Raw genomic sequence first — 26,785 nt, 5'->3', positions numbered from 1 at the left:
ATCTTAAAGGAAATCTACCTAAGAAATCAAGCTTAAAGGGAACCTGTCACCGCTGTTCCAAAAAAATGAAACTAAGACAGGTTCCCATAGAGCTCTTTAGTCCTAAGGGCACCCATTTATCAACTAACACTGGCGATGCATAGAAAAGCAAAAAATCACATTTTATTCTGTACCTGGTAACCAGGGAGAACCCAGCGAGTCCACGTGGGAGGATCACCGTGGCTCGAGTCCTCGCCCTCCTCTGTGCACATCAGCCAGCGCACGCCTCCTGTATGATTTTTTTTTCCACATCGCACAGCCGAAGTTCCCACGCACGCGCACTGGCTGCTCCCGGCTGTGTCAATGCTTATCAGCGAGCAGGAAGCCAGGGAGCCGTGCCATGGAGGCGTGCGCAGGCTTATGTGCACAGAGGAGGGCGAGGACTCGAGCCGCGGTGATCCTCCCACGTGGACTCGCTGGGTTCTCCCTGGTTACCAGGTACAGAATAAAATGTGATTTTTTTGCTTTTCTATGCATCGCCAGTGTTAGTTGATAAATGGGTGCCCTTAGGACTAAAGGGCTCTATGGGAACCTGTCTTGGTTTCATTTTTTTGGAACAGCGGTGACAGGTTCCCTTTAATGAACCTGGAACAGTTACTCATAGACCCAAGCACCATGACTCTGGTAATCTTAAATTTGTTAACTATGGCCTTCTTCCTTCTAAAATTCACTAATGCTAATGGGGGGGTGTTACCAGAGCACCTTCATTCTGCAGTTCTATAACAAAAAGGTCTTCCCTTCCCATCTCATCCCGCAAAAAAAAAAAAATGCTGTCACATGACCGCAATAATGTAAAATCTACAAAAGGGGCCAATGAGGAAACAAAAATCATGGCAGCTGGAAGGCACTCCATCCCGTCTGCGCCTCGCTTTGCGCCCATAAAACAACTAGCGGCCACATGGGGGGAGGGGGGGAGTATCTGTACTCTGGGAGAAATTGCTTAAATTGTAAGATGGGTTTTCTCTTTTTATCTTTTGGAAATTGGTTAATTTTAGGGCTAAATAAACATATAACCGACAAAGCCTGATCATTCTAAATTTCACCTCCATTTTGATTTCATTACTATGAAGATCTCTAAGGGTTAGCAATCTTCCTAAAAGTTGTTTCTGATAATTGGGGGGGGGGGGGGGTGCAAATTTGAAAATGATATATGGGGGGTTATTAAATTTTAAATATTTAAAATTTCCTTCAAACAATTGTAAGTGAGGGTTGTGACACACCTAAGGTTGCATGGGTCCCCCCTATGTGACCAAAGGGTGTCTGAAAACAACATTAGGCTGACCTTGCGTATCCCTAGGGGTAACGGTAAGTCACATAGGGCATTTATCTAGAAGCATTCAATGATGTGTTCTTATCTGAAACAATTTATTGAAACAGACGCCAATAACAGTGGTGGGGATACTCCTACAAAAATTTTACTGTCTCAATAACTTTTCAAGTGGCCTTTAGAAACAATTATAACTTAATGACATTTCATGCTTTTCAAAAACCGATTAATTGCTGGGTCCTCAGGAGCTTTAAGGGAACAGAGTTTCCACCCTCTATACAGCAACTCAGCTGATTCCATATGTTTGAATTAGATTCAGGACATAAAAAGTGCAAGCCACTCCATTTTATCTACACCAGTCTCCAGCAGCAGCTCCCTAATGAAGATGCTTGATTTTCATCCATGATGATGTCATTAGGCCTGTGTCGTTCACTATGACTGGATTAATGATATTATACAAGTAGTATTGGCTACTCATTTATATTATCCACTGTTCTGTATTAACTAGAGACGGCTGCCTGACTGTAAAAGCACCAACACCAGGCGACAAAAGTGGCTCTCCTCAGTGACCAGCACTGGGGCCCACTGTTCTCTTGTCCAGGGTTGATGCTCCATGCAAGACAATGGTTATCTTGCATGCAGACCCCGCTGATGTAGACCATTTCAAATGGTATGAATTGAAACCTTGCTGCCTCTTGCCTCGATTCAATATGTCTGGAGTTGGTGGCATATATCACTAATGAATCATCAGTATGGGATGAGGCCAAAAGATGTCCACTTCTAAGCCTTACCATGACTTTTCCACTTTTCTGTTGCAACCTGCTGATAACATTCTAATACTCTTTGCTCAGAAGCCACTTCCATCTGAGAACACCCAGTTTTAAGCCTCACAATGGTAACTTAATGTTGATCAATTGTTCTGTGACTTGATCTCATAGTGTAGAGGAAGGAACATCAGATCTAATAGTGTGTAATTAGCTAAGATGTAGTGAGAGCTGGAGAGTGTCATTGTGTGCAATATGCATCTCATGGATCTCAGCATCTCTCATATCTGATGTGTCAGATACTAGTACAATGTTCAGAAGGTAAATAAGTCTATATAAACCTTGTACCCTGATAATCTAACCGCATTTTCTGCTCACAGAACTTGATGGATTATAACGTGTTTGCTTAGAGAGTCCCACATTCTGGAATCTTACACTGACCATCACTGAGTGATAGGAGTTAAAAAAAAGCAATAAAACTGAGTAAAATTGTTAAAAATTATCTTGTGTATACACTCACCGGCCACTTTATTAGGTACACCATGCTAGTAACGGGTTGGACCTCCTTTTGCCTTCAGAACTGCCTCAATTCTTCGTGGCATAGATTCAACAAGGTGCTGGAATCATTCCTCAGAGATTTTGGTCCATATTGACATGATGGCATCACACAGTTGCCGCAGATTTGTCGGCTGCACATCCATGATGCGAATCTCCCGTTCCACCACATCCCAAAGATGCTCTATTGGATTGAGATCTGTTGACTGTGGAGGCCATTTGAGTACAGTGAACTCATTGTCATGTTCAAGACACCAGTCTGAGATGATTCCAGCTTTATGACATGGTGCATTATCCTGCTGAAAGTAGCCATCAGATGTTGGGTACATTGTGGTCATAAAGGGGTGGACATGGTCAGCAACAATACTCAGGTAGGCTGTGGCGTTGCAATGATGCTCTATTGGTACCAAGGGGCCCAAAGAGTGCCAAGAAAATATTCCCCACACCATGACACCACCCCCACCAACCTTAACCGTGGATATGAGGCAGGATGGATCCATGCTTTCATGTTGTTGATGCCAAATTCTGACCCTACCATCTGAATGTCGCAGCAGACCAGGCAACGTTTTTCCAATCTTCTACTGTCCAATTTCGATGAGCTTGTGCAAATTGTAGCCTCAGTTTCCTGTTCTTAGCTGAAAGGAGTGGCACCCGGTGTGGTCTTCTGCTGCTGTAGCCCATCTGCCTCAAAGTTCGACGTACTGTGCATTCAGAGATGCTCTTCTGCCTACCTTGGTTGTAACGGGTGGCGATTTGAGTCACTGTTGCCTTTCTATCAGCTCGAACCAGTCTGCCCATTCTCCTCTGACCTCTGGCATCAACAAGGCATTTCCGCCCACAGAACTGCCGCTCACTGGATGTTTTTTCTTTTTCGGACCATTCTCTGTAAACCCTAGAGATGGTTGTGCGTGAAAATCCCAGTAGATCAGCAGTTTCTGAAATACTCAGACCAGCCCTTCTGGCACCAACAACCATGCCACGTTCAAAGGCACTCAAATCACCTTTCTTCCCCATACTGATGCTCGGTTTGAACTGCAGGAGATTGTCTTGACCATGTCTACATGCCTAAATGCACTGAGTTGCCGCCATGTGATTGGCTGATGAGAAATTAAGTGTTAATGAGCAGTTGGACAGGTGTACCTAATAAAGTAGCCGGTGAGTGTATATCACTAGGGGATTGAGATTTGAGAGTTTGCTTTAATGGACAAACCCTTTTTAGGGGGCCGAAGAATATTGCACACCCCACTTTTCATTTTATTTTTACAACAGTTTAAATATCCAATAAATTTGTTCCACTTCACAATTGTGTCCCACTTGTTGTTGATTCTTCACAAAAAAAATTACAAGTTACATCTATATGTGTGAAGCCTGAAATGTGGCAAAAAGTTCATGTGGGCCAAGGTACTGTAAAGTATGTGTGGAAAAAATCACCAATTTAAGGTCCAGTATGGGATCATAGTATTGTTCTGTATGCTTTATTATGGATCTTTACAAGAATTGTAACATGGTTTTAAAGGGGCTGGCCACTTTACTTCATGTTTTAAAGGATTTTAAGATGTTAGGTAATTTACCAACATATATCTCCTGTCTTTTACCTCATCATGCACCCCCTGGCCAATCCTAGCCATGGATAGTTGCAAGGGATGTCAGTTTGCTGGACTGGCTGTTCGGCCGGGATTCGGCATTATGTCTTGTCACACAGCTGAACCCTGAAACCCAATGTGAACATCAGGTCCGCTCATCTCTAGTGATGAGTTGCAATTTTCAATTTTTGGAAACCCCTTTATGGGTATTTCTCAGGGTAGCAAAAGTATATCTTGTTCTACTTTTATGCATATAATTTATCTTTATTGTATTAGAAATTCAGATGAAAATTTTGTTTCAAAATTCTTCTGAAGTCATGTTACTAGAGAGCACTGCATCATGGGAGCTTGGATGACAGTTACACAGCTAAGCTGTTGTGAGTGTACAGAGCAGATAAGGTATAGTTCTAAGAAGCGCCTGGCAGAATGTACAAAATACTTTCAATTTCGGTGTAAATGGTGAAAGTGCATAGAACTCAGAATAACAAAAAGGTACATAATTATCATTTAAGTAAATTGTACAGAACTGTTCTATTTAGATTAGTAACTTTTGCTCTGGGAATCTGTCATATCTAAGTGTGTAGGTCCTATTACCTGAAAGGTTCAACACCATCTCTGTCATAACAGTATTGTTTGTGGCACCTGAGTGAGGTGCTTTTGTAAATTACCTGGGAGTTTTGAGCAGAATGCAGCCCGTTGTTTATGGTGTCTATACTTCCACAAGCTGCTATGTAATGGAACATTCAGGAATGTACTATTCTATGATAGTTGAGAATCACTTAAAGCCTCTGCTTGTTCCTTGAATAAGAGATTAATTAAACAGGTAAATTTTGAGAATGAAAACATCGAAATGCATAGTTTCAGAGCTAAAACATGCAATATTTTTTGCACTTTTTAGTAAGAAAAAATCTTTCTATAAAGAGCCTGCATCCTATATTCTGAAGATAGGTAAGAGATGATGGAGAGCTGAGTGTGCAGTCACACGTTGCAGTTAAAACTGTATCGCAATCAGCTTTGAGGTGGTTTTAGGTCAAGTTTTGTCAACTTAAGGCTGGCGCCACACGTATCGCTTTGTCTGCGCTTTCAAACGCAGACAAAGTCGCGCTCACCGGGGCGGGCCTGGGCCCGATCGCATCAGCGTTTCTATGGAAACGCCTGCGATCGGGAACGAGCCGCCGGTGTTTTGCGTTAAATTAACGCAAAAATTGCAAGCGCAGACAAAGCACTACGTGTGGCGCCAGCCTTACAGGAGAAAAACAACTGAACGGGTGAATGAAATTTGTGGAACAGGTTTCCATTTCAAAATCAAAGTCCTGTTAAATCAACAAAACTGCACCTAAAACCACCTTAAAACTGATTGTGATACAGTTGTAACTGTGGGTGCGGTCACATGTCGCGTTTAATTTTAATTTGCATTAAAATGCAAATGTTGATGCTTGCAATGCGTAAACGCAAGTGTTAACAGCTGTTTAATTAGGCAAATCTCTCTTCAGCTGTAGCAATGCGTTTTTTAAACGCAACATGTGACCGCACCCACAGTTACAACTGCATCACTCCCTGAAACTTAAAGGGGTTTAGTAATTATAAGTGATTGATGAAAAAGTGGAGTGTGTGCGGAGAGGGAGATTTAATGTAGCACATCTGTGTGTTTAATATGGCATGTGTCTTATAGTAAGATGCGTCTTATAATTCAGAAAATATAGTAGGTTTGAAAATGGGCAAGATTACCACCATGGATTAACTAGCCACTAAACATATACTGTGCGGAAATGTGCTAACCAAGCTTTTCATTTATTAACATTTCTGTCCAAAAAATGTAAAGGCTTGGCACTCCGTGATAATATTAAGTTGCAAATAACATAATTACTGGAGTCCAAGTGTAGAGCAGAACAAATATTAGTAAGCACGACCAATAAATACAGGAAGGCGTCTGCCTCTTCATCTTTTGGCTTTTCCCCTTTTCCTGCTGGAACATAGATCCCTCTCCATTTATTAGTCAGGAAGCAATACTTCCTGCAAGTCACTGACATAATGGTATATATCACTTTGCCGTCACCAAGACCAGCGCAGTCATGATGTCACTGAGGTCTAAGACAAATATGTGGGTTTGTATTTCTAACATGCAAAGCAAGCAGACAGGAAAACAACATGTTAGAAGGAATGAAGAAAAGGGTTAAATACAAAGAATGATCATTAAAACAGATTATTAAAGATAAAGAGTTTTATAAAAGTTAATATATATTATTTTTATACATGTACAAAGGTGTACATAATGCCCTACAAGCTGCAGCCGTGCTGTCTCCAACCCAAGCTGCACTAACACTGCCAGCCCAAACACTACAAGCTGCAGCCATGTCTGCCACAACCCTACCATTCATGGCCATGCCAACAACAAGTCACCAACCGCCGGCCATTATTCCACAAAACCATAACATTCGTGTTCTGTACAGCACAATATCAGTCTCATCATGTACGTAACACCGATAGTTATTAATTCTAACTGGGGTCTTGTAGTAGGGAGACATGCTCCACATTTACTAAATATGGCATATATGAAGATACATGGTAAACTTTAAGCAGGCAGTATGAAGTTGCTCAAAATTGTGACTGATTTGAAGTTACCAGGCTCCAATGCTTAACCCCTTACGCTCATTTTCACCGCTCTGTTTCAAATCTGCCTATGCAACTTTGGAACACTTTATCTTCCTGAGTTTATTTTCAGACAATTTTTTCATGATATATTGTACTGCACTTATTTGTTATAAAATGGAAATTGGGTGAAAATATTAAAAATTTTCCTATTTTTCTGATTTCTAAATATCATACTTATAAAACAGTTAGCAACCAATTTGGGCGGCTAACTAACATAACTGAATATGTGTTATATATTTCCATTACTCTATAACCTATAATATATAACCTGTTCATTCTCTATCTTAAATGTACAGGGAATCTGTACACAGCAGAATATATGTAAAATATGTTCATTTCACCTTATACTTCACAAACATCGTGGTCATTCCCCATCTTGGATGTGCAGTTTATTCTGTACACAACTCAATGGGGGTCATTTACTAAGGGCCCGATTCGCGTTTTCCCGACGTGTTACCCGAATATTTCCGATTTGCGGCGATTTTCCCTGTATTGCCCCGGGATTTTGGCGCACGCAATCGAATTTTGGCGCATCGGTGCTGGCATGCACGCGAAGGAAATCGGGGGGGGGGGGGGGGGTCGTGGCCGAACGAAAACCCGACGGATTCGGAAAAAACGCCGCATTTAAAAAACAAAAAGTGTTGCGGAGCTTGCACTTACCTTCACTAGGAATAGGCCGGTGAACTTGAGTGCATTTCAGCGGACTTCAGCGCAGCAGCGCCAACTGGTGGACATCGGAGGAACTACCTTAGTGAATCCCGGCCTGACCCGAAACCACCGCAGAGAACGCGCCGCTGGATCGCGAATGGACCGGGTAAGTAAATCTGCCCCAATATGTGTAATATACCTAATATATAAAGCTGAGTGTGTGTATATGTATGTATGTATGTCCGCTAAATAAATCTGTACTGCCGTTTACAATCACCAAATTTTGCACAGCCGCCCTCTGTGACTTAGAGTACTTCATAGACTAGGTTTTGAGACAGTTAGTTAGTGGCAGAGATGGTCAGCGCCAGAGACAGTTGGAGACAGAGACAGAAACGTTCAGAGATGGTCAGAAAGAGAGATACAAACAAAATCTTATTTTGTTTACCCATTCTATTTTGTTATAGCTAAGAGCAGTTATTTACTATCCCAAGCAATGCCGGGTGTTATAGCTTGTACCAAATAAAGGAGAAAAAAACTGCAGCACTTCACAGGGAACAGATGAAAATCAATGGAGTGTCTATTCACCAATGCAACATTTCAACTGCCATTCTTTCATTCATTCCCTACTTCTTTATTTATGTGTTATCCCATAATAGGGACAGGTATTCTATTAAGATATGCTTTCATGCCAGTTTGATCGCCATGTGATTACTCCCACATACATGTACAGTTTGTGAGGATGCAGTATATAACTGCATTATTCCACATGTAACAAAATGTGGGGTTAATTTTTTTTCTTCTAGGGGTTTACCATTTAAATAAAAACCACTTTGCTAGTGCTGGGACCCCCTACGTCAGTGGTGACAAATCTATGGCATAGGTGCCAGAGATGGCGCTCGCAGTCATTTTTGTTGGCACTCAGGCCATCACCCCAGCACAGAGTTCAACAGACTGGACTTGAGGCCTCCTTCTGTAGTCCAAGCTAGTTCAGCTCCTGCTCTGGACCTTGCAATACTAACTGTTCAGGGGACACTGGAGGGAAGCTACAATAGTATTCAACATTTCTTCTGCTTCTTACTAATGTATTTTTGTCCTCAGGACACCGATGAGATTGAAAGCTGTGACAAAGCAAGGGGCAATAAATTACATAAATTGTTGTGCTACCACTTTGCAATAAATAAGTGGGGGTTTCTTGTAGTTTGGGTAATTTTATTTCACCTGAATGGAGCCATAGTGGGTCGAAGTTCTGCTATACAGAAAAAGCAAAAATTGTCTTTATTTTACAGCTCCTTTCTGTAATAATATAAGGATGGTTTGTGAATTACAGCGGTGATATGCGATGGAAGACCTGATCAATGTAGATCATGTAGAAGAAGAAAAAAAGTCAGTTTTAAAATATGAAAGGGAATCTGTCATCAGGTTTTCACAAAGCTCTTTTTAGTATTCCCTATGCTTTTTTAGTATAAAAATCCATAGCTCAGATCTACAATAAAGTCAGAATGGATGTGTTCTCTCTTTGCCCAGCTCCCTCATTCTTCTGCTCCCTCAATAATAAGAGACACTGGCTGCGTGTGACTCACTGAAGAGAATTCTTGAGGGAGGGGGGAATGTGGGATTAAGGGAGACATTGACTGTGTGTGTCTCTCCGCAGAAAATTCCCAAAGAAGGGGGAATGAAGGAGTTGAGAGAGACCTTGGCTGTGTGTGACTCGGTGAAGAGAAATCCTTATTCCCCTTCCCTCATATTGAAGATGCAACTGTGAGACTTATGAATATGCCAGACTTAGCACTGAGGAAAAAAAAAAAAGATTGGACCCACATAAGGTGATTAAATTTGGGAACAGAATGTGAAAGTTTATAGACATGAGGAGGAACAATTTATGGATGGTTGCACTGCTTTTTAATGGGCATGTTTAATCCCTCAGAAAGGTCAGGGCTGAAAGAGACCTGGCTATTTGAAGAGAGTCACATGTCTTTCTCATTTATGAGTAAATGTTAATGGGGAGGGTGGGGCTTACAGACTGTATACTGCAGCTCTCTGCCTCCATGATTGGAACAGAAGACATGAATTAAAGTATTTTTTTAGAAGAATGATGGCTCTAATCCCATGGATAGAGCCATCATAAGAACATGTATAAAGACATCTAGAAACTACTGTGTGTGTTTTGTAGGGGGGTTCCTTGTGACAGGTTCTCTTTAAAGAGAACCCGTCATGCAAAATAACCCCCCTAAACTAAATATATTTTCATAAACTGCCATTAGAGAGCATTGCCTCTATCCCTTCATTGTCCCTCTACATGCCTGTAAACCTAAGCAATGAGGTCCTAAAGCTGTATGCAAATGACCTGTGAAATGTCCAATGAAGCATTAGCATATTCAAGCTGTCCACTCTAATCATGAGTGGGAGGCACAGCCACACCCCCAGTGCATGACTGACAGCCTGTATAATGATGTGAGGCTGTATAATGATGTGCTTCCTGATGCTGGTGGCCACGCCCCCGGCAGTCTGTGTGTGCATGTGTGTGTGTTTAGGAGAGATACAGCAGCTCCAGGCAGCAGCCATGTTACAGCAGAACATGTCAGATTCATGTGTAGCTGATGTCTGTGTCTCTCACCTGTATATTAGGAGGATGCAGCATGTCAGCAGATGACATACACACACTAGCCATGCTTTACTATACATTACACACAGACATGAGCAGGGGGAGGAGAGGGGAGGGGTAACAGGGGTGACATCACTGCCTCTGACCATGTGACCAGCCTCATTTACATGATAAAGAATAGATGATTTTACAATGAATAATGTATGAAATAACTAGATAAAGGCTGGGATGGGATCCTTGTGAGCTGCTCCAACAGGTAGAGGTGACAGGACTAGTGGCAGAGACCTGATGACAGGTGTCCTTTAAGTGGACATGTTCATCTACAGCTAGATAGATCATAGGTAAGATAGATATATGGATGTGAAGGGCTGCAGAGTACGGAAAAATAACTTTCAAAGTCACATTAGAATTGTTCTATGATAGTTTTATGTAATGTCAAGAATTTATGTCCAATGTTAACTTTCTGTTTCATTGTTATATACTTATGAGCTGTGAGAATTTGGTTACAAGCCTTTTTCATACTTGTAAAACAAATTCATTATAGTTTTATTGTATACGAACTAAATATAAAATGAGAAAATAATAATCATAGCTTTTATGAAAATAGATTAAACTAGTGTTAGAGATTTTATTTGAGAACAGATGTGGCTTTATGTAGTTTTCTTAAATGGCTAACTGATTTAGTTTTGGGAATAAATTCAGTAGTGGATTTTGATATTTAACAAAAAAAAAAAAACATTTTTAATACTGTAAATTCATCCCTCACACAATTGCAATCACTACGGTACAGTTTTATATAGTAACTACATACAGGGCCCACTTCAGACCTACATCTGGGCTTTGCGTTATACTCTCTGTTTAATGAGAGAGTAATGGAAATTAAAAACCGAGGAATGTCTTCATTCATCTTCCATTCCCTATAGACTTTAAAGGTCTTGCACATAAAAAAAGTTCTCAAATTTTAATCTCCTAGTGATGTTTACACTATTTAACTCTCTACTTTACAACTTTACTCAACTTTATTGCTGTTTTAGCTCCTATAATTTCTGGGTGTCAGCGGGGACTCTATAAAAAGACACTTCATGATTCTTCTGTGCTTTGAAATGCTCATTGCTCAGATTATCAGGGTACAGGGCTTATCTACACTTTTATTTAGCTTCTGAAAATTAGTATCTGACACATAGAAAAAGAGAGAGATGATCATATCCATGAGATGGATATAATGTCACACTCAGCTCACCTAACTCGCCTATAACACGCAGAGAGTTAGCTCTGCTATATGCCACCCCTCCCGGTTAAAGACCTCATCTTGCCTGTAGCTAGTAGAGCAAGTCTCTGCACACTGCTGCCTGCTGGAAGGAAGTGCCTGTGTCTGAGCTGGTCTTGTAATGCAGGGGCAAAAGGGAAGGAGGTAGAGAGCAGTGCATTGTGCAGGCAAGAGAAAATATTTATGAGAAGAATCCAACCATAGTCAGAAGCTTTATGGTTGGTTCCAGTTGCAAAAAAACACAAAAAGGACTCCCAGACTATAAGAATTCAGATTGTTGTTAATTCTTTTTTTTAAATCAGATGGTCTTTATTAAAGCATATAAATTAACATTCATTTTGAAGGAAAAACATGTATATTAGTACAGATTTCAATATACAAATTACAGCTCATGACCATAACCATAAACCAACCCCTCCCCTCCCTTCCTTAACAAACCTTTTCCTCCCCCACCCAGCGGTCCGGTCCCTCCTAGTCTAGGATTAAACTCACTTTTTGCCGTACCACACAACCTGCCCCCACGTTATGCCAATTCCTGCCTGCCCCCTAACAGTCCCCCTGGGCACACCTGTCTCCACCTTCTGAGCAACTCTTCTGACCCTAGTCTTGGGCAATCCAACCATTTACTCCACTGCTTTTCGAACTTCCCTAATGCATTAAGTTTGAGGTAAACCCCCATTTCCATACAAATTGTGACATTTACCATTCTCTTAACTTCTGATATACCAGGAGGCGCAGTATCCAGCCAGTGTGTTGCTATTGTCTTCCGCACTTGATATAGGATTTTGGCTATCGCCTGTTATTGTGCCCTGGTACTCTCCAGTTTCCCCACACAGCCCAGTACACACACCTTTGGGTCAGACCCCACTGTCACACCAAACACTCTTTCCAGCAGTCTATTAGCCCTGTCCCATAGGACTCTCAGTGCCGGACATGACCAAAACATGTGTATGATGTCAGCCTCATCCATTAAACATCGCGGACACCTAGCCTCACTATGGATCCCCTTTTTCCTCAACAGGACTGGAGTACGATAAGCTCTATGAACCAAGAATAACTGTGGCCGCCTCTGCGCCATGGTCAGCGATAGTTTACAGGGGGATTCTAGTGCCTCCTCCCACTCCTCCTCTTCCAACTCACCCACATCCCTTTCCCACTTCTGCCGTGTCCCATTCATCTGGTCCCCCAGCACCTTGTCCAATATTTCTCCATATAATAAAGAAATTAGTCCTCTCATGGATTTAGCCTGAACCACCCCATTCATCACTCCTAGTGGAGAAATCTCTACTTCCCCTGACTCAAACTGCGACTGCAAGCTGTGCCTCAATTGTAGATATTGGTAGAACATCTGCCTGGGAACCTCAAACTCCTCCTCCAGCTGCTGAAACGATTTCAATATAGAGTCTACATATAATTGATATAAGTATTTAACCCTTTTCTGTTCCCACCGTCTTGTGTCATCTAACATGAATACCTCTCCCAAATACGGATTATTCCACAGAGGCGTATACTTGGTCCAGGTCCCCACCCCCACTATTTGTTTGTAAGTCCGTCACACCTTGTTCATCAATGCCAGGGTTGGATATTGCCTTGCACTGTTCCCTAACTTCCCTGTCTCCAGTAGCGACACCGGTGACAATGTCCCCCCAAAGTGCCTGACTACCAACGGGCACCCTGAATCTCTCCCCCCTAGAGCCCATCCTCCAAAGTGCTGACATTGGGCTGCTAAATAATAGGCCCATGAATCCGGCACCGCCAATACCCCTTTAAATTTAGGTAACTGCAGTTTTGTAAGTTTGATACGAGGAGCCCCTTGTTTCCAGATCAATTCCCTGAATTGCCCATGAATTCTCTGAAACCAATATTTTGGTATCCATACCGGGGAGTTGTACAGTACGTATAGTAATTGTGGCATTAAGGTCATTTTGATAAGATTAGCCCGCCCCAGAGGAGAAAGAGGTAGTTTTTTCCACACTCTTATCCTGGCTCGCATATTTGACAGTACTGGAGCCACATTCAGGTCAATATGATCGGAAACCCTTCTAGTAATCCTAACACCCAGGTACTTAAACTCTTCCACTACTGGGATTTCCTCCTCCCCTATCTGCAATTGTTGATTGATTGGCAATATAGCAGACTTTGACCAGTTAATGCGTAGCCCGGAGTACTCCCCAAATCTCTTGATGACTTCCATCACCGTTGGTAGTGACTGTTGAACCCTGGAGAGGAACAACAATACGTCATCCGCATATAATGCTACTCTCTCTTCCCCATCACTGTACGAAAGCCTTGAATTCCATCATGCTGTCGGATCCAGCAAGCTAATGGCTCCATGGCTAGAGCAAATAGCAAGGGCGATAAAGGGCACCCCTGTCACGTACCCCTTTGTAAGAAGAACTGTTCCGAGATGACCCCATTCACCCGTACACATGCTACTGGTGCCTGATTGAGTAAGCGGACCCATTTAATAAAGTTCGGTCCAACACCCACCTTTGCCAAGACAGCCCACATATAATTCCATTCTATACTGTCGAAGGCTTTAGCAGCATCTAAAGAGACTATTACAGACTCCTCCCGCTCCTCCCTTCTTGCCTGTAGGTTCAGGAAAAGCCTTCTCATATTAATCGCTGTGGATTTAGTCGGGATAAAGCCTGATTGATCCCTGTGGACTACTGTTCCTATCACTAAGCCCAGTCTATTGGCTAAAACTTTGGCTAGGATTTTAATGTCCGATGTTAATAGTGACACCGGTCTATAGGAGTCGGGTAATTGTGCATCCTTACATTCCTTTAAGAGCACTACTATCAAGGCTTCATAACACGATGTCGGGACACTCCCACCTTCAAAGCATTCTTTCAGTGTCTCCCACCATTGCGGCAACCATATATCTCCAAATTCCTTATATACCTCCACCGGGAGTCCATCCATCCCAGGGGCTTTATCTCTTGCCATACTTCCCACTGCTGCTTCCAGCTCTTCCAAGGTGATTGGGGACTCCAATAACTCCCTTGCCTCCATTCCCAGTACTGGCATGTCAATCCCCCTCAGAAAATCCCCTAACTATTCCGTAGTATAATCCGCCGGTGTTGCATACAACTGCCTATAAAAATCACTAAATGTCTCCAAAACCCCTTTGGTGTCACTTACCAGATTACCACCCATATCTTTCAACTTATAAACATAAGGATGTTCCTTTTGGGCTTGTGCCATTCTAGCCAGCAGTCTACCAGTCTGCTCCCCCTCTTCGTAATACTGTTCTTTCAAAAACATACATTTGTTATCTGCCTGATCTAATAAATGTTCCGTATACCGCTTTTGAGCCACTACCCATTCTTCCCGCGTCTCTACTGTCCCGTGCCGGACATAGCTCTCCTCCGTCTCCACCACTTTCACCTGCAGTTCCTGCCCCAGTTGTCTTGATCTATCCTTAACCTGTTTTATTTCCATAGCCAAAGCCCCTTGTAGGAAAATTTTCATCGCGTCCCAAAGTACTACTCTCGGTACCGAGCCCTGATTAAACTCTATATACTCCTTTACTCTATCTTTAACTGACATACAGTTAATCACCTGCAGACAGAAGGCGTTCATTCTCCAGCCCCGATAAAAGTATAGGAGCATGATCCGATAGTTGCCTCGGCAGATATTGAATGTCTAGCACCACCGGTATTACAGATTCAGACCCCAAGACCATATCAATCCTTGACAGAGACCCATACGTAGAAGATACACATGAATATTGTTGCACATTCTCATTCCGTTCCCGCCATAAGTCATGTAGTCCAACCTCCTTACATAGCCGCCCAAATGACGTCAAGTCATTACTCCCTCCCCTCCCCCCCGAAGCCAATCTGTCCTTTCCCTCGCAAAGTACCACATTAAAATACCCCATTACTATCACGGGTACAGCTGGTAGCTTAGCTAATTCCTCCAGTAAGTCCCTTAGGGGCCCACTAGTATATGGAGGAGGATCATACATCACCACCAGCACACATTCCCACCTATAGATCTGGCCATGTACTCCCACATATCTTCCCTCCCGATCAGTAAATGTAGAGTAGCATGTAAAGGGTAGCCCCCTATGTATGAGCAAATTTACTCCCCTGGAGTAACTGGTGTGAAAAGCATGGTATCCCTTAGTGAACCCCCCCCCCCTGCAAACTAAGTGTGCCGTTTCTTTTGAGAGATGTGTCTCCTGTAATCCTACAACCTTTGCTGAGCGTTCTTTAATACAATCAAATACAGCCTTCCTCTTTCTAGCTGATCCCAAGCCCCTTATATTCCAGGATAAACAGGTAAATTTATCAATCATCGCCATTTAGAATAGACTTCTCCACATCTGGCCCATTCTGGGACTGGTGCTAACCGGTATGTGTGGAGAAAACCCGGCACTGTTTATCACCTGACAAATACAATCCCTACAATGAAACATTGTGGTGGTTGCAGCCTCATGCTATGGGGGTGTTTTCCAGTTGCGGAGACCAGACAACTGGTTGCAAATAAAGGAAAGATGAATACGGCTAAGTACAGAGATATTCTGGATCAAAACCTCTTCCAGAGAGCTCTGGATCTCAGACTGGGCTAAAGGTTCATCTTCCAGGAAAACAATGACCCTAAGCACACAGATAAAATAGCAAAGCAGTGACTGCAGAACAACTCTGTGACTGTGACCATTCTTGACTGGTCCAGCCAGAGCCCTGACCTTAACCCAATTGAGCATCTCTGGAGAGACCTGAAAATGGCTGTCCAGCAACGTTCACCATTTCTGGTAAAGCAAAAACTTAGGAAAATAATTCAGCTCACCTGGCCATGCATGGTTCAAAAGGCTCAAGTGCCGACAGCACATCCAAGCATAGAAATTTGCAAAGAATGAACCAGCAAGTCCACTGGTATAACTTGTAAAAGCTGTTTCTTTACTTCTTCTTTATAAAACCAACAACAAACACAATGACATATTAGAGATTAATGGATCTACAGATCTTACGTGTTTCAAGTCATTCCGACTCTTAATCATAAATACTGATACAAGTATAGGTAAAGGTATATACATGCCCAAAAATGGGAGGGAAGGAAACATCACTTTTTTTTTTAGCAATATACTGTATACCTAATCAAATACAGTGTAAAAACATTAATAAATTAAAGTCAGGTAATTTCTCCCATTTGTACTTTGCAAAGCGACACTATTTAGTAATAGAATCCAGAAACCTTTCCTATTAAGAAGGAAGTGTCTCTTATCTCCTCCTCTCAGTGGGAAAGAGACCACTTCAATGCTGGCAAATTTTAGTCCTGAAGTCTCACCATTATGAATAGTATGAAAATGATATGTAGCACTAGATAATTTTTTTTAAATTGACATTCGAAATTTAACTTATTTGTTCAGCAATGCGGTTTTTTTTAAGTTTTTGAGCGATACAGCCGATATATGATAAGTTACATTCTGTACAGTCAGTTTAATATATTACATTACATGCAATACAATTTCTGGTAAAGGTGGTTCTACAAACAATTTATTCATTGCGGGTCATTTTGGTAAATAAATAATGGTGTTGTAGAGTCAGTTGTGCATTATTCTTCATTTGAGATAATATCTATTTACGGTATGTCCTTTTATAAGTGTTGATGGATTTATATAAGAGTATATAATGAGCAGTTGATCAGATGTGCTCTGCAAACATGGAGGGACGATGTCGGCACATGCATACCCTCGGCAGACATTTTCTTTGCTGTGCGGGTGCGTTCCACCTCTCTGTCCTCTTCAGTGTGCCTCTGCTGCATTTATGTGAAGGATATCGGACATGATCAGGCACCATGACCAAGCTATGAAGGAAGCGGTCACATTACTCCCCAGCATCATCCATTTTTCAGATAAACCTAACCTTTCTCAGAGGTGCCTACACTACAATAGTAACTTTATGAACCTTTGTAAGCATTACATCATCTAAATAAGTGTGGCAAATATGTGGCAGCGTTATAAAAACCTTTGTGGCAAAGTGGCCAAAATATGTATATTTTCTAAGATGGAAGGGGGCCCCATTCAGATTATTGGGCTTGGTACTAAAAGGGAAACTGCATTTTCTAATTAAATATAAATTGTTTCATGTAAATATGAATGTATCAAAAATTCTAATAAAAGTATGTTTAGCATAAAAGTTTTCTTTAATTCTTTCATTAAGTCAGCTCAAGAAACATGGATATTTTACCAAATTGCCTAGTATCAGAATAAGAATATAGAATACCGGATATAGAGTCCAGTCCAAGTAAGAAACTAATAAAACAGATGTTTTTCTGCTTAACATTGCTGAAAAGTGTAATGCCAGGAAAATTGCATTTTTGTTATAAGTTTTACGGAATTGTTCTTGACAGAATATCATTTGTGATTGATTATGCATTTGAGCTGCTGAGATTTACTTATCATACTTGTTAATATATGATTTTCAGTGAAAGTTCCCATAGTAAATCACAAACATGGACTGGATCATAATATAATTTTAAAAGTTTATTTTAAAAGGAAGGAGGCCATAGATGACAAATATAAGAATATTACCACTGTCACAGTGCTTTGGGTAAGTGTCCCTGGTTTATAATGCTTCATGGTAGATTTTATTTAAACCCTTAACAACTAGCCATAACTTTTTATGTAACAAAAACTCTTAGTCATGGCATACAGGATAAATGTGAACTGCAGGCTTAATATGCTAGTTACCTAATGACATGGAATATGTATTTCTACAGTGAGTTTGGATGGAGGTGAGCCGTTAAACATTTTTCTCTTTATAATAAAAATCGAATACCTGCGCTTCAGCGTTTCCGTTGTCCCACACCACCCATCTCTGCTGTGTCCATGATGGTTTACAGGGACACTCCCATCTGATTCTTTATCCATGCATGATATACACTAATAAGACAAGTGGCTGTGGGCAGAGGGGAATGCCTGCTTCTGTAAACTAATGGGGGCATAATAGTGATGGACAGTGCCAGGGGACAATGGGCCAACTCTTGGGACAATCCTAACTCTAAATACAAGTTATCAAAATGGGTTAAAGGGGTTATCCGGGCTTTTAAAAAAATTACATTGGGTATGGAAAATATTCAGACCCCTTTAAAATTTTCACTCAGCGAATTGAGATCAAAAAGTTCTTTTATTTTGCTCATTGATGTAGACTCTGTACCCCACCTTGACAGAAAAAACTGATATGTAGATATTTTTGCTGATTTATTAAGAAAAACTGAAATATCACATGGTCATAAATATTCAGAACCTTTTGAGCTAGTACAGACATAAGTATTCTTGTGCCAGTCAAGAAAGATCACAATTTGTGTTCTGGAGCCACTGCTTGGTTATTGAGCTCTCTGTACTTGGTCACATTCATCTTTCCTTCAATTGCAATTAGTGGTCCTTTCCCTGGAGCTGTAAAATACCCACATAGCATGATGTTTCACCATGATTGTATTTTGTATATATTGATGGGCAGTGCATGGTTTTGTCCACACATATTGCGTAGAATTAACACCAAAAAGTTCAATCTTTGTCTCATCAGACCAGAAAATCTTATTTCTCATAGTCTGGGATTCCTTCATGGTTTTTTTTGTACACTGTATGCAGGCTTTTATATGTCTTGCACTGAGGAGAGGCTTCTGTCGGCACACTCTGCTATAAAGCCTCCAATCGCCACCTCTTAATGTCAGGTTGACCTATTTAATGCCTTGTAAGGTAATAGCAGACGATAAGAATGCATATCCACCCTGAAAATGTTTTGTGACACTAGAATATTTCTATTAAAAGAAGTGTGTTATACCATTTACGTGTTGCATTATTCCCTTTTTTTAGTTTGTGGCTGGCATAACAGACATACTGTAATCAGGCAAATTTCACATGTAGCTACATATATAGTATATGTGCTATTGCCAAGATTATCAAGGAATGCATTCATGAAGGATTGACAGATTCAATATCGTTGCCCTGTGTTCTTCACGTGTGAGGGCAGGTTCACACTGAGCACATGTCATAGTCTGGAGACAACATGGAGAATGATCAGCTGCCTACAACATGCTTCAGCATGACAGTTTGGCAGTGGGTCTGTAATGGTTGTAGGGCCACACAGTCCTCCATGTGCTAGCCAGAGATTCCCTGACTGCATTTAGTTACCGGGATGAAGTCCTCAGACCCATTGTGAGACACATCCACTGAAGCTGAATCAGCATGAAATTTGGTTTTCCACTCAAAGTTTTTCATTCCAAATCCAGACTTCCACGGGATATTATGTGTGTCCAATCACACTGAGTCCTGCATATTACATTTTAAAGTCCATAGAGGCATGCAGTGATTTCATGTGATGCATACATGTGGTAGATGTTGCAAATGTAACTGCGAAAAGGACCTTGGATAACATCACCCTGGTCACATGACCTTAAGTTCTGAATGCTGATAAGAGGCATGGGAAGAGTATAAAGGAGGGTCTATCCAAGCTAAATATGCTATCTCTGATTCCAAATAATATAACATAAAGTTGAATTATGGGTACAATAAATGATGGGTTACGAGGCCCCTTCTTGCGTTCTGTGCTTAGGGGAAGTTAACTTTGTCTTTTAAGATAATGTAATTAGCACCTGATCCATAGATCAACTGCTCCCAGTCCTCTTTGTGATTTTCCTGTCCCCATCAATAGAAAGGTTAATTGGTTTCTTCTGTCCCTTCAATAGAATGTTAATTGACCCAGACATTAGGACTCCAGCTCACATGTGACTCCAGCCATGTGCTTTAAAATGGCTACTTAAGGAAATGGCAAAATTATACAAAGAAAAACTGGTCATAAATCATATATTTCAATTTCTGGTCAACAAATATGTGATTAGCATTATATGGCTGGAAAGGAGCAGTTTCCCTCCCACCCTTGGGAAACAGCTCCTCCATGTGTCCTTTTCAAATATATGAAAACACCCATCACTTGGCTTAGCGACGCCTCCTGCTCCTCTACAGCCAATCCCGAGTGAGGGGAGTTATTCATATACCACCAGTTTTCCAAGGGTGGGGGGGAAACTGCTCCTTTCCAGCCACTCCCAGGGGACGAGTGCCTAGCCACACAGCAGATGCTAATGAAAGGTACATATAACATATCTTTTTTTTCTGTAAAACCTATATTTTATACAAAAACACTTTGGCAGTGTATGTACTATGCTCTGTGGGGACTGGGGCAGTGCTAAAAATGGGTCTCCTGGTGACAGGTTTCCTTTAAGTGTGTGAATAAGGCTTTAAGGTTCCTCTGTTTTATACCTCCTCATGCAACAGTGCTCCATCCATTTAATGACTTGTGTAGTTTTAGCTGTATGTACTGTATCCTTGTTTTTTTTTTAATCAAAACTTTTTCTATTGATTTTTTTAACATTCCTTGTTTTAATGTAAGAAAGAAACAGTGGCAGCAATGGTTGATAAATTGGTGATTTCAACCAATAAACAGCCCCTGTGGAGATTTATTTGTTTATTTTACCCAGTTTTCATCATCAAGAAGTTGCCTCAATTTTACATGCTTATTTAAAAAGTGTTAGAGTTAGAAGGTGGTATTGTGGATTTACTATAATTTATGTCAGAAACTGGTATAAACTTGGGAAACAATCTATGCTATCTCCTGGAATACATTTGCAACAGTGGTGCAGAGGTTGCCCAAATGTGTTCTCAATGTACTGTAAAGTGTGTACCTTTTAATTAATTAGTCCATTGCATTACAGATCACTTTATATTAAGAGACTGGAGTTTTAATAAAACTACACCTATGTGTTCTCATGATCCGGTGTGAATACAGAAGAGCATACATTGCTATGGGCGTTGTCTCTGTTTCTTATCTCCCACAGTCGTATGTTCTATTGATAAAAATGTGACAATTTTGCTGACTACTATATTATGGTCAGACAGAGTACTCTGTGTCCAGACTTTCCATCTGTTGATGTGTTGCATATACACATTGCCCATTCTGCAGCTGTGGTCTCTTACCACAGGAACAAGCCAGGGTAGCCTACAGCAAACCATGTTTTGTACCATAAACCTCATGACAAGCACAGTTTGAAAAGCAGCAGGTTATTTACAGCTACTCTTTTTATGTGAAAGATTAGTGACCAAGTAAAATGATGAAGATCATGTGTAAAGTGGTGATTGTGTACTAAAAAAGATTGCACATTTCTAAAATACTTTTATTATTTTAAGAAAGAATATTTTATAATGAACTATTGATTATAAATACATTAGCCGTTCTTGTTTCTGCCTGCTGTTTTTACACAAAAGTTAAATACATATTGTATTATCTTGTTCACAGAGATTTACAGCAGTGTATGCTAACTGTACAACTCCTTAATATAGAATCATAAAGACTCTGTGAAGTTCAGTATCTGTAAATACTTAGAGATATATAGGTAGTTCCCTACTTAAGAACATCTGACTTACTGACGACCTCAGTTATAGACAGAACTCTATGCCCACTGTGACCTCTGATGAATCTTTTTGGATGCTGGTAATTTAATGAACTTAAATCCAAGGCTGCATTGACAAACTTTAAGGTGTTAGCAATAAGTTGTAAATCCTTGTTTTCTTGTCAACCCATATATTTTTTAAACTCAATTGTCACAAAGACCAAAAAATAATTTAGCAGGAGTTAAAATTACTAAATATACCTGTTTTTACTTATGCAGTTTTCCAATACACTTTCTATCAATTCCTCTAGATCTCTTCTTGCTGTCCTGCTATAGAAAGCTTCTATGTTTACTTCCACTGGATAGAATTCTGTCCATGATCTTGATGGACAAGCAGGTGGATGAGCAGGTTAGTATAACAGAGATTAATAAAAGCTTTGTGATAAAATGGCTCATGCACCAGTGTGTCCATCACAAGACTATGGACATATTTCTATTTAGTGGAAGTAAACATAGAAGTTTTCTATAGCAAGACATCAAGCAGAGCTGTAGAAAACCATGGTGAATTGATACAGAAGTATATTGGAAATGTGTAAAACTTTTCTTTACACAAAACATATCAATTATATCCAGAAAGTGGACATCCCCTTTTAGATCAAACCTATAGAACCTATCTTTTATGTAACCCGAGGACTGCCTGTACATCCATATACATAGCATCTGAAGGCACATGACCAAGATTTGTACAGAATCTTAATGCCATACACTTCACTACACATCTACTGCTAGTACTATCAATAAGAAACTTTAAGTACCAAGTACTCTCAGATAGCACTGCAGTCAAGTGAACATATGGACCACTGGCTGTCCTGCACCCATATCCATTAAGAGGCTCTGACCTCCAAGTGAATATGGGAGCTAACTCAACTAGTTCTTACCTGTAGACCAGATTGGAACAGGCAGAGTTGTTTGTTTAGTCCCCACTGATTTTTCTGACAACCCCAGCCTTCACCTGCCACACTTCCTGTCCGTCTCGCTCCCCTTCTATCCAGAAACTGGGGAGGACGGGGAGATTCATGTGATTTCTCCGCCAGAAAACAGAGGAGCCATAATTTATACGTAACAATTTCATAATTAGGCCTTGATGACATAAAATAGACAATCTATTTTCCCTCTTAATCATTGTCCATAATGATAGTTTAGAGTTCACAAGCCTACTTTGGCTGTGACCTGGCTTCCCCACATAGAAATGAATGACTTCAGTTTGTGAGAACTTGGCAAACAAAGACATGTTGAAGATTCTATTTACTGGTAATATGTATGTTTTGGGTAGAAATGCTCTATAAAATAAATGGAAACTACTGTATTTACCTAAATTCCTATGTATTAATCACTCCACACTATATCCATCTAATTTATCCACAAAAAGCCCTCCTACATTAGGTAGCTGTCATCAGCAGATTCCATTCATTCTGAAAGATGCTTGTTTGATGAGTTTTTAACTACAATTGGTTGTACACATTGAAAAAAGGAAGAACTGATGAGACATAAGTCTCAAATAATATATTTAACAATCTCTTAACTGTAAAACAGCTGCTTTTTGCAAGATCTTGGCAGGATGCCTAAGCCTTCTATCAGTATCCCGCTTCTGCTTTGAAGCACTCATGTACAGCTTGTTCTGATAAGACTCCTAGTAAGCCTCTGTAGATATAGTAAAATAACTGTAAATATAATGACGGACAGGTTTTATGTAGTACAACCTCAGTCTCATTAAGATAGTCCCCCTGAAAATATCACAAAACAGCTCCCAAACTTTATTCAATGATTTATTCACTAATTTGTGTGTTATGTAAACCTTGTCAAATTATGGATTATGTGGTGTCACCATTATGTGGTGACAAAATGATGTTAATAAAATTTAAAAAGACATAATAAAACTGTGTTTACAGCTCCTTCGAGCTCCTGTATTGCCAAGCTGCATGTCCTTGGTGCACTGCTGTTACTGGGTGACCCATTACACCCTAGGAATAAATGTGTGTGTTTCCGGGATGAGCTGCTCAACTAATCACAGTCAGTTTCTGTGACCCATCTCAGCTAGTAATTGAACTGATCAAAAAAAAAACAGGTATAGGACAGCAAATAATATGACCATGTTATGGTCTGCTTACTTTTTTTGTGGCTAAACCAAAAAAAGATTCATTCCACCAGAAAATAATCATGTAGAATAAAAAAAACAGTTTTTATTGTAAACAATCATAAAAGTACATTTATATTGGGCACCAATGCACAGGAAAAAATTGCCTGGCACAATACAGTGTGGGCACATTGAATGTCATTTAGTTACAGATTGTAAAAGGACATCATATTCACTAAAGTATAAAAAATACTGATACAAACAATGGGCAGTAAAAAAAGATGTCAAATATGCACAGGATTCAAGTAAAAAAGAATGTAAAAAGTGTATTATACTAAATCATCCTACGGGCAATATAGCTTATCACATCATGATGTTAGTATTAGAATCACCTAAAAGCACATATGCCCTTACCCATGGGAAGGAGCCACACACTGACCCCATAATAAGACCATGTTATGGTCTGCTTACATTTTTGTGGGGGCACGCAGCTGATTGTCCAAGTTGTTAGAATCCAGGTGTATACAGAATCGGAGATTACATTTATTCAACAATCTGTGCTATGATATGTTCACCCTTATTGAACAGATGAACAGATTGAACAGATGTTCTCTAGAGTGCTTATTCCCAGTTATTGACCTAACCTCTGCTACTGCAGATCATTGCTACTGTATTATGATGAACATATCATAATGGCATACAGCATAAATCCCTACATAGCTTGCATTTATTGGTGGAAATGGTGATGCCATGGACGTTCACACAACTTCTTTTGTGCTTCTTCAAAGATTTGATCAGCTAACAAATTCAAAACACTGGTGTTCAACTAATTGTAATGCCAATGATTACAAGAATGTGGGCCTAATCCCTTTAACTGCCAACTAATGAATAGAGAACAGGTGTTCCCTACTATAACAACAACTATGTCCTGCAACCATGGTAGACGTGAACACAGCAGTAGTCAAGCACTTGTGAATCTAAGTGCTTCAATGCTCATTTCATATGAGAGTCTTCAGGTGACTTGCGGGCACGTTTCTAATGATTGCTGTGGTGCCTGCACTTAAACTCCTACTATATTAATCAGACACTCATCTGCTGTATAGTCAGTGGCAGATTAAGCTTCCCATGTGCCCTGGGCTGTTCACACAACTAGGTCCTCCTCAGCGTCCAAACCAACATGTGCCCAGATTTTAGGACTTAAGTGCTACACTATATACTTAATCTTGTACTGTTGTGAAAAGTAATTTAATGTTGATCTTAAAACATGCTCTTATAACTCATCTATTTGGGAAAGCCATTCACATTTCCTTATGGCATGAAACCATCCATCCCGACTACCCACTAGACCAGATCTTCCAGACAGTGTAGGAGACCTGGACTGCAACACCTGGCTGGCCCATCCTCTGTGTGCTCTGCAGCTGAACCCCCTCGGAATAGTGACCCCACCGCAGCCCAAACTGTCCAGTTCACCTCTCCCTCTAAAGTAGTTTACTTTAGAGCCGCTGAAGTGACTCCTGGCAGAAGCCAGAGGTGGGCATTATGACTCGGCACATTAGAGCCCCCTTGAAAAAAAAACCGTCTATACTTGCTTCTGGCTCCTTCTTCTTTTGCTACCTGCATACATACACTCTGATGTCACACAGCCGGGACACCACCGCATCATAGTGTATGCATGCTGGCAGGGAAGAGGAGAAGATGGAAGTAAGTACAGTATAAAGTTTGTTTTTTAAGTTGAAGACCGCTGCTTTGACTGATGAACATCTTCATATAGGGCCCCAACTGTTCGCCTATACCACTTATATGAAGATCCGCCATTGTACAGGGTATAATTTTGTGTCTACAGTGCAGTTGGACGGCCCATATAGTACAAACTGAACTGTCTTCTACTAGCTACTCCCATAGTGTACAACCCTTTAATGTACAATTCTTTATTTTGTGTTATATTACATTTTAGAAATGTGTATATTCTGCTCTATTTGCTAAGCAATAACTAATATAAACAAAGGGTACTATACTACAATATGTTTTCATTTTTATGTGTAATATATTAGCATGATATTAAATATGCATGGAAATGTGTTAGAAAAGTGGGTAGTGTGTTACTCACTGACTGGTAAATAACCAGTCTGATATTTGAGCTATTTGATGTTTTTTGTTCATTTGAATCAAGCCCCTAAGGCAAACACCTGCTAAAACACAGGCAGTTTGAGGTACGACATGTCACGCTTTCAGGAGACCATGTAATGTAACAGCCATAGGCCCTAATGTTCATCCATAATCCTTCTTCAGCTAAAAAAAATTCTTTTACTCCTCAATATTACACTGTTGGCACTACTAAATTTGTACTTTTTATTGCAATAGATATCTGGACCAGGATGGTATATATTTTAAATAAGACTGTATCGTCATGAGCAACCTTTAGCAGCTGCAACCCAGGCTGCAATGATGTACCGGCACTATCAAGTCAAGAGGGGACACCCCAGCACTCAGGGCCACTTCATATACCAATGAATGACAACACTTCCATATGTATTCTTTAAAGTATTTAATGGACAGAGAGAAATATGTGGCCATATGTCGTAGGATATTCAATGATGAGAACTGCTATTGACCCTATCATTAAAGGGAACCTGTCACCAGGAGACCAATTTATAGCACTTCCCCAGTCCCCACAGAGTATAGTACATACACTGCCAAAGTGTTTTTGTATAAAAAATACGTTTTCCAGAACAAAAGATGTTATATTGTACCTTTCATTAGCATCTGCTGTGTGACTAGGCACTCGTCCACTGGGAGTGGCTGGCAAGGAGCAGTTTCCCCCCCCACCCTTGGGAAACTGCTCCTTCATGTGACCATTTCAAATATATAAAAACACC

General features: G+C 40.5%; 1 long non-coding RNA gene across 1 annotated transcript in view; it reads left to right on the top strand.

Moving 5' to 3' along the window:
- The window catches only part of LOC140087150 (uncharacterized), a 113,552-nt gene that overhangs the window by 4,771 nt on the left and 81,996 nt on the right, over window positions 1-26,785 (top strand). Inside the window, exon 2 of the long non-coding RNA XR_011849987.1 lies at window positions 9,160-9,331. This is a non-coding gene — a long non-coding RNA (uncharacterized lncRNA). The remainder of the gene's footprint in view (window positions 1-9,159; window positions 9,332-26,785) is intronic.

This window comes from Engystomops pustulosus, chromosome 1 (genome assembly GCF_040894005.1).
Source record: "Engystomops pustulosus chromosome 1, aEngPut4.maternal, whole genome shotgun sequence".
In the NCBI taxonomy this organism is placed as follows: Eukaryota; Metazoa; Chordata; class Amphibia; order Anura; family Leptodactylidae; genus Engystomops; species Engystomops pustulosus.
Note: the sequence above shows the minus strand (reverse complement) of the source record. Positions and strands in the feature narration are given on the sequence as shown.